The sequence below is a fragment of the Pseudoliparis swirei genome, chromosome 11 (assembly GCF_029220125.1).
Source record: "Pseudoliparis swirei isolate HS2019 ecotype Mariana Trench chromosome 11, NWPU_hadal_v1, whole genome shotgun sequence".
Taxonomy (NCBI): domain Eukaryota; kingdom Metazoa; phylum Chordata; class Actinopteri; order Perciformes; family Liparidae; genus Pseudoliparis; species Pseudoliparis swirei.
Window position 1 is genome coordinate 22,201,039 of NC_079398.1, and position 12,957 is coordinate 22,213,995.

A 12,957-nucleotide genomic window follows, 5' to 3' on the forward strand; every position below is an offset into this window, starting at 1 on the left:
ACATCTAATCAAATGGTCCCCGGATAATAACCAATCATCCCACCAAATTTCATGCGATTCGGTTTATTACTTTTTGAGTTATGCGAATAACACGCATACAAATAAATACACGGCGATCAAAACGTAACCTTCCGCATTTTCAATGCGAAGGTAACAAGTGTTTTGTAAAACCAAACTGGGACGTGGAGGGGAACTTTGTGAGAAGACGAGTTCTGTATAGTTCTGAGTCTCCTCGCTCCATTTCTTTCTTGTAGCAACAGTCTTCCTTCCTCATCTTTATTGGCCTCCCTGCTGCGGACCTCCCCCTCGCTCTTCATCCCTCTTTCCCCGCTCAAAAGGACCTTTCCGAGTCCATGCCTGGGAGGTCACGCTCGCAAGGTATCAAGTGGAACCTAATTAGGTGAACCGAGTGACATGAACCGATACAGCGGGGGCTCACATACGGTGCAGGGGCTTTGCAATACATACAGCATATCCCTCAAACTATCAACATGAAGTCACTGTTCTTGAGAAATGATTCGTTTTCAGAACTCTATTCACAGCTTCTCTTTGATATTCGAGTTCTCACTCTCTCTCTTCTTTTATCTTTGTGTCTGACTGTGGCAATTCCCTCCTATTCTAGCTCTTAGCTAAACCCCAAATTCAGTACCTCTTGGCCCCCTCCGAGGGATCCTATGGAGCGTGTCTCTTGGGTGTACCGAGTGCAGCACAAACACATGAACTTTCCACAGACTTGGCGAATGTCACAGAGGTGCGGTCAGTGTGGTGCCATCGGATGTGATTAGCCTCCGGTTCCCTGTTGCTCATTTGAGGGCGCTTTGTACCAGAAGCGCCCGAATCATGTGATCGTTGTTCCTGAGAGCTTCAAGATGTCCACCATTGTGCCTGTCCCCAAACACCCCAAGGTAACCTGCCTGAATGACTGGAGACCCGTAGCCCTCACCTCGATTGTCAGTAAATGCTTCGAGAGGTTGGTCAAGGACTTCATTTGTTCCATGTTGCCTGCCACGCTGGACCCATGGCAATTTGCATATCGTCAAAACAGATCCACCGACGACGCAATTGCCATGGCACTTCACACCGCCCTTTCCCACCTGGAGGGGAGGAACTGTTGTGTGCGAATGCTGGTTGTGGACTACAGCTCAGCGTTCAACACTATTGTTCCCGCCAAGCTCGACACCAAGCTCAGAGGTCTAGGCCTGCACTCTACCATGTGCAGCTGGATACTGGACTTCCTGTCGGGCCGCCGCCAGGTGGTGAGGATGGGCGGTACCACCTCAGAGCCGCTGACCCTCAACACGGGAGCCCCTCAGGGATGCGTGTTGAGCCCTCTCCTCTACTCCCTGTACACCCACGACTGCACGGCCATGCACAGCTCCAACGTCATCATCAAGTTTGCTGACGACACAACAGTGTTGAAAAGGGCCCAACAACGCCTGTATTTCCTTAGGCGACTGAGGAAATTCAACATGGCCCCCCGCATCCTCAGATCATTCTACACCAGTACCATCGAGAGTGTTCTGACAGGTTGCATCACCGTCTGGTACGGGAACTGCACCGCCCTGGAGCGTAGGGCACTACAGAGGGTGGTGCGGTCGGCACAGTACATCGTTGGAGGTGAGCTTCCCTCCATCCTGGACATATACACCAAGCGGTGCGTGGCCAGGGCCAAACGGATGATGAAAGACAATAACCACCCCGGCCACAAACTGTTCACCCTTCTACCGTCAGGCAGGCGATACCGCAGTATCAAGTGCCGCACAAACAGACTGAGGGACAGCTTCTTCAGTCAGGCCATCAGGCTGCTGAACAAGGACTGAGACCCTCATTAACACTACACACCAGAACATATTCTGTGAATATCTATGGCCATGGTGTATATTTTATTACATTGTTTATATATATATATATTGTATGTATATACATATATATATATATAGTCTCAAAAAAGTGTATATTTTATTACATTGTTTTATATATATATATTGCCATGATGTATATTCTATTACATTGTTTTATATATATATTGTTAATACTTTCTTCTTTTTTTTGTGTGGATATTGTATAGTTTATTCTCATTCTTATTCTTTTTTTAGTCTGCTACTGCTGTCGGGTGTTTTGCACATAAGAATTTCACGAACCGATTATACTTGTATAAAAGGGGATGTGACAATAAAAACTTGATACATTTATACATTGATACGAGGTGACGAAAACAAGTTCTGAGGGAAACATGTGACCTGTCAGGAGATGAGCTGTTGCGGATATAAGACCACAAACGCGCTTCCCAGACACTTCTATATTTCCAGACGTACCTTTTTGTTTTGACAAGCTCATCCATCACATACGAAGCAATTCTGAGAAAAGCCTGGTCGGTTTGGTATTAACAACATTTCACACACTAAACTATCCTGCTTTTTGTTGTTGTTGCCTTTGATCATTTCAGAAGTGACGTTGCGGTGACAGGACTGTTGTTATGGTATTTATATTGTGTGCATCGCAACTGTGCATCCCTCTGGTTCCTGCGGGGGAATTAATCGGCGTGTGAGAACATTTACGGGCAAAAAAAACAAAGTACAGAGAAGCTCCGATTACAACGCAGAGGGAGAGTGACTTAAGGACGCCATAACTCCAAATATGTTTCCATGGCAAATAGTTGTGTGCCGCTATATTAATGCTGTCAATTGGAATGCACACAGTAAGTAAAAAAAGTTAGGAAGGGGTAAACACGACGAGCGTTTTGAGCCTTGATTGCTAACTATCGTAGTTCATTTTATTAGCGTGCCAATGTTTGTTCATCAGCTCTGGAGACAAAGCGCCCGACCATTATTTCGATATTAAGATATGTCTGAATCTGTGCCCTGGTGCCAGAAGAGAAGGCATCCGCTTCAAAACATTGGTTCTGGCGTACCGCGCTCTAAACGGATCGGGCCCCGTCTACATCCTGGATGTGGTCACACCGTACACATCGGCACGTTCGCTCCGCTCGGCAACAGCCAATCGACTCGTGACTCCTGCACTTCGAGCTAATCACTCGAAATCCAGACTGTTTGCTGTCCTGGCTCCTCATTGGTGGCCCACTGACATCAGGACAGCAGGAAGTCTCTCCATCTTCACCAGAGACTAAAAACACACCTTTTCCGACTATATCTGGATTAAAACACAGATTAGCACTTCAGTGGCTCTTAAATGGCTCTTATTCTGGTATTACTTATGGTATTACTCATGTTATTCCTTATGGTACTTTTGTAGTTCGACTATGTTGAGGAAATGTTACTTTCTGTATTCTTGTTGTTCTTAGTTTGAACTCTAGGTTGATGCACTTATTGTCAGTCGGTTTGGATAAAAGCGTCTGCTAAATGACACGTGATGTCATGTAATGGGATCACCACACTCACCGGACGACGCAGTCTGACTCGCACAGCGATCCGTCCAGTGGTTGCAGAGATCTCTCCTTCTCTAACACCACGGACGACCGACCGAGATGGTCGGCCCACTGCTTCTGGAGTATTGTTTTATAATCCAGCTTCATGGAGCGCAGAGCCGAAGCTCAGCGGATGTTTCGCCTCACTCTCACAAAAGTTCACTCGCCTCCAGCACTGCCCCGCAGAATTCCCAGTCCATGTACACCGTCTCCTTCCAGCATCTTATCCAAAAAAAAGGAAAGTCATGCCCTGTGAAAAGACCCTCATCATCATCACCATCTCCCTCATTTAATGTATCGTTGCCTTTTATGTACACACTGACGAAGCTGTGGAAATAAGTCGTGTGCAGTGTTGACTCTGTGGGTTTCAACAAACTTTTCAGTCATCAAAAGTCTTTTCCTATCTTCATTTTCTGTCTGTCCTTCTCCCCCCCCCCCCCCCCCACACACACACATTTCCTCCCCTTCCTTTTGCACATACACTGTAGACTCATATACTGGGTCTATTTGCGCTGCCCATCTCTTTCACCGCACTCCATTTGTCTTCTCTCTAAACACCTGCTCTCTGTTGGTTTTTCAATTTCTCTTTTTTTTATTCTTAATAATTCTATGCACTGTGTAATACAACACGTTCTTCTGATCTCTCTTCCGTTATCTTCTCTCGCTGTCTGACCACCTCGACATTTTGAGAATACACTCAATTAATATGTTAAACTAATAATCTGTGACATTTTCACCCAAATGTCCATTTTCCTTTTCGACGAGAAACTTAATTAACAGAGTGCTGATTGATCCTGAATGCCAAATTCATCAATTTGCGAGCGGCGTGGCTCATGTCATGTCACATTAGGTTGATGGGTTATTCGAAAAAAATTGGCCTAGATAACAACTACCAACAACTGTCAGACAAATTAACATGACATTTCGCGTTAACATTAAAGGTGCTCAGACTCTGGTACCATCATCAGGTTAAAAAGGTTATTTCACTGTTATTTTGGTTTCTCCGCCATTGTGATGGAAGATATTCTGCCAATCAGGAAAAGGAGGAACAAAGTCTCTAAATCGAAGTCTCTTGTCCTTGTTCTTGCGAGATGACACGGCTTCTCAAGCCATTCTGTGACACAAGCCTCAGTGAAGTGAAAGTCACAGCCCTACTTATACAACATGAGGGTTACGCCCCGAAGCCACGGTCAAACCAACAAAAGTGCTGAGTCTGGTTTGTTCGAGAACTTCAAAGAAGAAGTTCCCTCTCCTTCGTCCTGAAGAGTCAGCTCTTTATCTTGATTAAAAACCCGAGACCTCGTCTGTGCTTCACCCCCATCCCCCGTGTGGTGTGCGATTGAGCTTAAGAGAACCATCTCTCAGTAATTTCCCATAACATGACACTACTATATTTTACCATTACACCATCCACAGATGTACTTTGTGTTAAGTGTTTACTCGCAAAAAGCTAACTACGACAGAGCTGCGGTGACGCATGCTCCTATGGACCGTAGTTTACTAGATGAACATCTTGAAACTAGAGATTGAGACCATGAACTCACGTAGACGATGTTTACTGAGGGAATACAACAAGAGAGAATTAGACTAATTTTCTCATAGACTTCTATTCAAACAGTTATTTTTGCAACCAGAGGAGTCGCCCCCTGCTGGTCAGTAGAGAGAATGCACATTTTAAAACACTTCCGCATTGGCTTTTTAAAACCGGAGGGTCCTGCCTGGTCTGCACACCAGTTCATGGTAATTCATCCAATAATTGTTGAGATATTTCAGTCTGGACTAAAACCTGCTGCACTGCTACCGAGAGCCGGGTGGCAAAGCCAAATATGGCAGCTGCTGAAAGTTGCCTTTCAAAACCCTTGTTCCTTCTGTCTCGCGCAGCATGAATAAATCACATAATCATTATTTTTTTTAAATAACTGTCAGTCTAGCAACGGTGTTCTCTCGACTCAAACTGAAACATATTATGTGCGTCACAAATACAATCTCAACAAGCGGCATTTCAAGACGGACGATTAATTCTGACTTTACTGAGAAGAAATATTTCGATCAAAAGTGAGCGTTGCTCTGAACAGCACCCCTCATTTATTTTCTGTAAAACAATCCTTCACATTGGCTGTCGAGCGTAACTCTGGTGAACACAAGACAAAGCTGAGGCTGTTATAGCCTGTTAATTTTCCTAATGACGGACCTGTTTGTTTACTGCAATTATCCTGACACCTCACATTTTTCTTGTAATGATTTATTGAATGTAAATTGCAACACGTAGCACATCTAATTATGCCGTCAACTCGTTTATTTCTCTCTTTGTATTCTTACAATGCATAAACACATTTATACCATATCTTTCATTAAAGTATGCTGACTCGTGCTCTATACATCTGCACGGTGAACATTGTGTTGCCTTTAAGGCGTTTTCTATTTCATTTTTCATTTAATTGTATTAATTTGAAGACATAATTAAAAGCAATATACTTTTTTCTGATTGTGCCAGTAGGCTACTACCGGTTAAATCACTTCCTGTTCTATGACTTCTGGTGTGGCCACTTCCGGTTCCGGTTATTCCAGTTAAATATGTCCGGTTCAGAAGCATTTGTGGCGGTAGAGAAGCAGCAGAGGACTGCATGCTCCACCGGGCAGCATCTCAGAGGCAATGCTGTGTTCTTGGCAATGTACACTACCGTTCAAAAGTTTGGGGTCACTTAGAAATGTCTTTATTTTTCAAAGAAAAGCACTGTTTTTTCAATAAAGATAACATTAATCAAAAATACACACTATACATTGTTAATGTGGTAAATTATTATTCAAGGTGGAAGTGTCTGGTTTCTAATGACATATCTCCAGAGGTGTATAGAGGCCCATTTCCATCAACTATCACTCCAGTGTTCTAATGGTACATTGTGTTTGCTAATCGCCTAAGAAGACTAATATCTGATTAGAAAACCCTTGTGCAATTATGTTAGCACAGCTGAAAACAGTTATGCTGGTGATATAAGCTATACAACTGGCCTTCCTTTGAGCTTGAAGTTTGTAGAACAAAATTAATACTTCAAATATTAATCATTATTTCTAACCTTGTCAATGTCTTGACTACATTTTATATTCATTTGATAAATAAAAGTGTGATTTTTCATGGAAGACACGAAATTGTCTGGGTGACCCCAAACTTTTGAACGGTAGTGTATATTTATGTACCACTCTAAAAAATGTAATGTTTGGGAATGTAGACTTCGTGTTTGTATTGTCTTTGTTTTCACTTTCCACCACAGCAGTAAATGGTGAAACGTTCTTCGACTGTCTTCCCTGACTGCGGTTGAACTCTGTGTTCAGTGAGAGTTTCGACACTCCACACATATTGCCTCTTTATACATTTTCTTTTCTCCGTCCTCGTTTCGTTTCTGGCGCATTTGGATCGGACTTCGTTCGGGACGAGAATCTCCTCGTGCGCCGCTGTAAACGTTCTGGAGCAAAGTCCAGATGCTGCTCGGCGGGAGACCTCTGGTTCTCCTCCGGAAGGCCGGTGATTGCAGGACAATTGAAGTAAACGCTAGCTGCCGAGCCTCTTTCCAAACGCGGCCCGCTATCAGTCAGCAGCCCTGACCGTTTACCTCCGGGCAGCATCCGGCTTTTAACATCGCGGAATTTCTTAACACCGCTAATTGAGGCAAGAGCATTCCACTTCCCAGTAATGCCCTCATTGATTCTAAATGTAAAAGAGCCCAAAACAGGACTCTCAAGTTTCACGCATTGAGAGTGACGGTCACTCTTTTCGGTCTTTATAGTCACGCACTCCCGCCACACATCGTATTTCTCACGCTGAAAAAAACTCGGCTATTTAATGTACCGCAGCGCGCCAACATGAGCCGCGCTGCCCTCACCGTGGAGGAATCAAGCGCTCCCCTGGAGTTCTGCTGTGAGGAGCCACTTATCAGCCAATCAAAAAAAAGAAATGGGCTACACAATAGCCAATCAGAAAAAAACACGTATCCGGGTAAGATTTAATCCAGCAACCAATGAAAATGAAGCATCCTGGAATTGCGCGCGACTGATATCCGAAAGTTTTGTTCTGGAGGGGGGGGGGGTAGATATGTCACTCTTGCCTGTCTTCAAAACTTGAGAGCCCTGCCAAAATGATCTGGTGAACAACCGTTCCGGATACAGAATATCCACGTATCCGCGTCGGATCCGAGCCGCCGTCGCCTTCCCGTCAGAGAGGGAGGTCTGAATCCGGGAGCACGATGCCGAGCGGAAGCAAAACTACCGCAACAAGCGGTTTCTTTGGCACGTGCACACGGAATTAAACGACGCATAGTGCAACAAGTGTAGTTTATTTGCTAGGTTGGAGGCAGGTCTAAGTGGGTTAGATGCACGGCTCCGCGCTATCGAAGCTCAGACAGCTATGCTAGTTAGCCCGCCCTCTCCCGTAGTCGGCGCGGAGCTACAGTCAGCTGATAGCTGTTCCCCGGCGGTAACCGTGCAGCCGGATGGTTGGGTAACTGTTCGCAGGAGTCGTAAGTCTACACAGAAGCCCGCTGTGCACCAACCACTTCACGTTTCGAACCAGTTTTCCCTGCTCAGCGACACACCCGCTGAGGAACACACCCTGGTTATCGGGAGCTCTATAGTCAGGAACGTGAAAATAGCGAAGCCACGGACCAGAGTCGTGTGCCTCCCGGGGGCCAGAGCGGGCGACGTGGAGTCTTGTTTGAAGCTGCTGGCTAAGGATAAGCGGAGATACAGTCAGATTGTAATACACGCCGGTGGTAATGACGCGCCGGAACTCACTAAAATTAATGTGGAATCGGTGTGTGCTTATGCCAAGACGTTGTCGGACACCGTAATTTTCTCTGGCCCTCTCCCAAATTTGCAGACAGACGAATTGTATAGCCGAATGTCGCTTTCAACCGCTGGCTGTCGAGGTGGTGCCCAGCGAATAATGTGGGCTACGTAGACAACTGGAAGACTTTCTGGGGAAAACCTGATCTGATGAGGAGAGACGGCATTCATCCCACGTTGGACGGAGCGCCTCATTTCTGCGAATATGACCAAGTTGATCACCGGACTTAATCTATGACAACCCAGGGTTCAGATCAGGAACCGGGAGCAGAGTTGTAGTTTAACACCCTTCTCTGCTCTTCCATTCGAGCAGTTACCCACCCTTGACTTTAGAGTAGAGACTGTGTCTGTCCCACGGCCACTTCAATTAAATAAATCAAAAGTAAGCAGAAGAGGAGTCGTACACAATAACCTTATACAAGTTAACACAATTATTTCAGCAGTGCAACAAAATAGGTCTATTAAATGTGGTCTCCTAAATATTCGATCTCTGTCATCTAAAGCTGTGTTACTGAATGATTTAATATCAGATAATCACATTGATTTATGTTGCCTAACTGAAACCTGGCTGAGCCATGAAGAATATGTCTGCCTGAATGAATCGACTCCTCCAAGTCATATTAATACTCACATTCCTCGAGGCACCGGTCGAGGAGGTGGAGTAGCAGCCATCTTTGAATCGAGCCTATTAATTAATCCTCAACCAAAATTACACTACACCTCATTTGAAAGCCTTGTTCTTAGTCTTTCACATCCAACCTGGAAAACACTACAGCCAATTCGATTTGTGATTCTGTACCGCCACCAGGTCCATATTCAGAGTTTATATCTGAATTCTCAGAATTTATATCAAGTTTGGTTCTTAAAACCGATAAAGTTATTATTGTTGGAGATTTTAATATCCATGTGGATGTTGATAATGATTGCCTTAGTGCTGCATTCATCTCCTTGTTGGACTCGATTGGCTTCTGTCAGAGAGTACAGAAACCCACTCACAGCTTTGGCCACACGCTTGATCTTGTTCTTACTTATGGCGTTGACATTGAGCATTTGAACGTCTTCCCACAGAATCCTCTTCTGTCAGACCACAACCTCATAACTTTTGAATTTATACTACCGGAGTGTACTCCGTTAGTCAAAAGTTTCTACACTAGATGTCTAACTGATAGTGCTGTAGCTAAATTTAAAGAAGCGATTCCTTCTGTATTTGATTCGATACCACGCCTCAATATAACAGAGGACTCCTGGTCTAACTTTAGTCCGTCCCAGATTGATCATCTTGTTGACAGTGCCATAGGCTCTCTGAGAATGACACTGGACTCGATAGCCCTCTGAAGAAGAAGACAGTGAGGAAGAGGAGGTTTGCTCCTGGTATAACCCTCAGACCCGCAAACTGAAGCAACGTCACGAAAGCTTGAACGCATATGGCGTTCAACTAATCTCAAGAATCCCGCTTAGTTTGGCGAGATAGTCTTAAAACATATAAGAAGGCCCTCCGTAATGCCAGAGCAGCCTATTACTCATCAATAATAGAAAAATAAAACAACCCCAGGTTTCTCTTCAGCACTGTAGCCAGGCTGACAGAGAGTCACAGCTCTGTGGAGCCGAGCATTCCTATAAACCTTAGTGGTAATGACTTTATGAACTTCTTTAATGAAAAGATTTTAACTATTAGGGACAAGATTAATAATCTCTTGCCCATAACCAGTGCCAATCTGTTCTCAAGTGGAATGGCCTTGGAAACCGCTGTATGCCCTGGTGTATATTTGGAGGATTTTCTCCTATCAACCGTGACCAATTATTTTCAACGGTTTCTACTTGAACACGACTACCTGTCTCTTGGACCCCATCCCGACGAGGCTGCTTAAAGACGTTTTGCCTTTAATTGGCGGCTCTCTATTAGATATTATCAATGTGTCTCTGCTAACAGGCCACGTACCACACTCCTTCAAGGTGGCTGTTATTAAACCTCTCCTGAAGAAGCCCACTCTGGATCCAGAGGTATTGGCTAACTACAGACCGATCTCTAACCTCCCCTTCCTCCCCCAGATCCTTGAGAAAGTGGTCGCAAATCAGTTGTGCGACTTTCTACATCATAATAGTTTATTTGAGAAATTTCAATCAGGATTTAGAAAACACCACAGCACCGAGACGGCACTGGTGAAAATTACAAATGACCTCTTAATGGCAGCAGATAAAGGACTCCTCTCTGTCCTGGTCTTGTTAGACCTTAGTGCTGCATTCGACACCATTGACCATGACATCCTGTTACAGAGACTGGAGCAGTCGATTGGCATTTCAGGCACGGCACTAATTTGGTTTAAATCCTATTTATCAGATCGATCTCAGTTTCTATTTGTAAACGATGACGCCTCGATAACCACCAACGTTAATCACGGAGTTCCACAAGGTTCTGTGCTTGGACCAATTTTATTTACCTTATACATGCTTCCTTTGGGCAATATTATCAGGAAACACTCCATAAACTTTCATTGTTATGCAGATGACACTCAACTATATTTATCGATAAAACCAGAGGAGAGCAACCAACTCTGTAAAATTCAAGCATGTCTTAAAGACATAAAACATGGATGACCTGCAACTTCTTGATGTTAAACTCAGACAAAACCAAGTAATTTTAATCGGCCCTGAGCACCTCAGAGATCAATTATCTGGTGATGTGGATTCTGTAGACGGCATTGCCCTGGCATCCAACACCACTGTAAAGAATCTTGGCGTTATCTTTGATCGACTTGTCCTTTAACTCCCACGTAAAGCAAATCTCAAGGACTGCATTCTTTCATCTACGTAATATTTCAAAATCAGGCACATCTTGTCTCAAAAGATGCAGAAAAATTGGTTCACGCTTCGTTACTTCGAGACTGGATTACTGCAACTCCTTATTAGCAGGCTGCTCTAATAAATCTCTTAGGTCCCTCCAGTTGATCCAGAATGCTGCAGCTCGTGTTCTCACTAAAACTAAGAAAAGAGATCACATCACTCCTGCACTAGCTGCTCTGCACTGGCTCCCAGTAAAATCAAGAATCACTTTTAAAATTCTTCTCTTAACCTACAAAGCCTTGATTGGTGATGCTCCATCATATCTTAAGGAGCTTGTCGCACCATATTGCCCCACTAGAGAGCTACGCTCACTAAATGCGGACTACTTGTAGTTCCTAGAGTCTTAAAAAGTAGAATGGGAGCCAGAGCCTTTAGTTATCAAGCTCCTCTTTTATGGAACCAGCTTCCAATTTCAGTCCGGGAGGCAGACACAGTCACCTCGTTTAAGAGTAGACTTAAGACCTTCCTCTTTGACAGAGCTTATAGTTAGGGCTGAATCAGGTTTGCCCTGGTCCAGCCCCTTGATATGCTGCTATAGGCTTATAGCTGCCGGGGACGTTTTAGGATGCACTGAGTACCTATCTCCTCTTTTTCTCTCCTTTAGGATGAATTTTCATCTCTCACTCACACGTTATTAACTCTGCTTTCTCCCGGAAGTCCTTTTGACTTTACGTCTCATGGGGTCATCGGACCCTATGAGACGGCATAGATCCCATCTGCCTGATGGATCGTCTGGGTCGTGGAATTCCTGCTCATGACTACGCCACTGTCCTGTTGAGACTCCGCCCACTCCTCCTCCCCACCGCCATCTGCCTGATGGATCGTGGAGGTCTCCATCGTGGAATATGCCTACTATGAACTATTCATACACTCTGTCATATTCATTGAATGTATTTTAACTCTAAATCTGTCCTTCTGTACACATTACATCTATTGCATCTGTCCATCCTAGGAGAGGGATCCTCCTCTGTTGCTCTCCTCCAGGTTTCTTCCCTTTTTTCCCCCTGAAGGGTTATTTGGGAGTTTTTCCTGGTCCGATGTGAGGTTTTGGGGCAGGGATGTCTATGTGTACAGATTGTAAAGCACTCCGAGACAAATTTGTAATTTGTGAAATTGGGCTATACAAATAAACTGAATTGAATTGAATTGAATAGCGCTTTCAGAGATTGTGGAAAACTTTATGAAGTCACTTTGGGCTGCGGGAAATTATATTGAGCATTTCATTTTTGTTGTCGCAATTTGAGGGTTTTTTGCCTCATTGCCAGCGAGATGCACGCTTTTGTTGTTGCCGTTCGGAACAAAACGCCACACCTGGAATACTAAAATCATCCAAAATGTAATGCCAAAAAACAAAACACACGTATTTCCACAAAGCTTCACGCCACCTTTAGATACACTGCAACCGATCTACAGATACCAACCGACTCAGATTACATTCCTGGTTTATCTTGTTGTGATGTGGCTCCAACAGCAATACGGAGGATGTGATTTCAAGACCACATTAGGTTTAATAACTTTGATAAGGTAGGTTATTATTGCAGCAGCTCCCAATCAAGTACACAAAGGCAACATTTTCAAAGCGATTAACAAGAGGGCGAGCCACCCCCACATGGAAACACGTGACTCTCAGCTGGTTCTCTGATGTTGTCCAGCTGCAGTTATTTAGGTTAATGATGCCCATTCAGGTTCAAGTGCGTGTGTGTGTGTACTTTACATGCCTGAATATACTGCATCGCGGTGAGGAAAGGCAAACCTCACACACAAGGACAACGCACATCCATCTGTTCTCCATTCTCCTGATGTGATCGCTCACGTTTGTCCGCTCCGTGCCGCCGTGAACTCTGGGGAAACGAGTG